This window comes from Hibiscus syriacus, unplaced genomic scaffold (assembly GCF_006381635.1).
Source record: "Hibiscus syriacus cultivar Baekdansim isolate YM2019G1 unplaced genomic scaffold, ASM638163v2 tig00110387_pilon, whole genome shotgun sequence".
NCBI lineage: Eukaryota > Viridiplantae > Streptophyta > Magnoliopsida > Malvales > Malvaceae > Hibiscus > Hibiscus syriacus.
In genome coordinates, this window is record NW_024062717.1 from 6828704 (window position 1) to 6831264 (window position 2561).

At 37.8% G+C, this 2561-nt stretch overlaps 1 pseudogene; it reads right to left on the reverse strand.

Annotated features, from left to right (window-relative positions):
- Nucleotides 1–566: 566 nt before the first annotated feature.
- Nucleotides 567–1919, reverse strand: LOC120122514 (annotated as a pseudogene).
- Between the last annotated feature and the right edge of the window lie 642 nt (nucleotides 1920–2561).

Here is a 2561-nt window from a genome sequence, read left to right on the forward strand (position 1 = left end):
ATGACAATTAAAAATGAGTAAAAAAATCATATGTTTTGATAAAGAATACGATGAGGTGAAAAAGATATCACATCCACACAAAATATGAAATTTTATACTTCCACGTCAACATAAAATACCATGTCATCCTACTATTAGTGATTAATGTCCAACTATAAAAAATATTTTGAAAATTTTAGTTGCAAAATTAATTTTTTTATAATTTAATGACTAAATGAGACAAATCCTAAAATTCAATAACTAATAGTATAGTTTATCCTAAAATATTTTCTTTCATCCCTATTTTAACTTTTAAGTGTGAAAAAGTCCAATTAACATAAATTTAAGGTTTTAGAGAGATGGGATGGGATGGGGGTGGATGCTTTAGAAAACATGTCGTGTTACATGAAGTTGTCAAATTATCAAGGTCTAATTATGATTTTAGTCCTTTTACATGTTAAAATTCGAGATATAATCCCTCCACTTGCATATGATATAATTAAATTTCTTTATTTTTATAAAAATATTAGGAGGTCCAAATTGATAACATTATAGTTGTTATCATTTAAGTAAGTCTAATAATTCAAACAATTATCAAGCATAAAGGTGCCCAAACTCTTGATATGAAATTAAAGGGCAAAAGAACTAAAAACAGAAGTAATATCCTAAGGCTAAGCCTTATCTGCTTTAGCAGCAGTAGCTGCAGCTTGTCCTCTGAGCCTACCAGTCCTCCTAGCTGCAATAAGACCAACCTTCTGTCCTGGAGGAGCATCACGCCTAACGGTACTAGCATGACCAATGTGTTGATGGTTACCACCTCCGTGGGGATGCTCAACGGGGTTCATAGCCACACCACGTACCTTCGGCCAGCAGTTCCTCTTCACCCTAACTTGTGATAAGCATTACCAGCCTAAGAAGAGGTTTCTCAGTCCTACCACCACCTGAAACCTGGCCAATCATTGCACGACAGCCACTCGGAACAATCTTCTTAGCACAGATGGCAGCTTGATCCTGTAAAGATTACAAAACCAATGGTCATTGGCAAAACAACAAATTACTCTTATCATTGATACACGCAGGAATCAACAAGAGAATGAAATTTAACATGTAAAGACCAGTTATACAAGATACTCAACTAAACAGTACTGATCGAGCTGAAACGGGATAATGGATTGAAATCAGAATCCTTATGCTTAAGAGATGGTTTTTCAAGTTTCAATAAATTAAGAATTAAGCAGCCTTTGTCCACTATTGCATTGCGGTTCTTTCAGATAAACTAGGCATACGATAAAGCAGAATCCACAGTAAATCTTAATTGTAGTAAAATGTATGAATAGGGTACTAAAAATCAAAGCAATCTAGCAAATTATGACAAAATAGACCCATATCAAACTAAAGTTAAAACTACTCAAGAATGAGAGACCTGGGGTGTCGTATCAGGGTTGTGACTAATAACAATAGCGTAATCCCCAGAGGCCCTAGCGAAAACCCCACGATCACCAACATGGTGTTCGACATTGCAAACAACAGCTCCTTCAGGGATAGATCTAAGAGGCAACACATTTCCGACCACAAGAGTAGCCTTCTTACCACAGTAACGAACTGTCCGGTGTACATACCCTCGGCGGCGACGAACAATTCCTTCTGCTTCTTGTAACGGAAAGGGTGACGGAAAACGACGCGGGCTAACGGAGCACCACGGCCGGGGTCATGGATGACTTCGGTGACGACGCCTTTGAGGTAGCCATTCCGTTCTCCAAAGTCGAGGCTGCGGAAACGGGCGGGACCCTTGCGGTGGTGGGTGAGCCTTGAAGACTGAACCCGGACCCTTACGCTGAGCTCGGATGACACGACCCATTTCGGAGAAAGTGTGTGCGGCACGGCTGCGAGGAGACCTCTCTCTTGGAGGAGGAGGAGGAGGAGGAGGTGAGAGCTTAGTGGAACGGGGGTCGAAGGTCGGGATTGGGGTAGGGTTTTTAGATTGGATTTTGGCTTAGAAATTTTAAATGATTCCATATGCAATCGGCTCATTTACTCGAAGTCCTTAAAGCCCAAATACAATTGGTCTAAATTTTTCTTCAGTCCCTCTACTCTTGGAATTTTGAATATTAATCCATCTGCTTTTAATTCCAGGATTATTAGTCTTTATACTTATCTGATTTACAAATTAGTCCCATTTATAACACTATTAAGTAAAAAAAATTAGAAGATTGAACCTTTATAATGTACATAGATACTATGATACTTCTTTATTGAAGAATAACAATTTTTTTTAAATATTTGGAGTATTATAAGATAGTATATGTTCTGAATTTTCTTAACCAATTGATAACGTGTGTACACCCTGTAGATGCAGCTGCTCGAACCCAGACTCTAAAAATAACAACATTCCTTTTTACTACTTAAGTTTGCTGGTTTTATCAGAGAATACCTTTGAAACGGCTACTACGAGCCTATCTAGCAAAACCTTGCATGGCCTTATATTCTAGGATTAATGCATGAAACTTGAGCTGGTTCATATTTTCATTTAGGGATAAAACAAAATTTAGTCTTTAAGTTTGGTAATTTTTCAACTTAGTCTA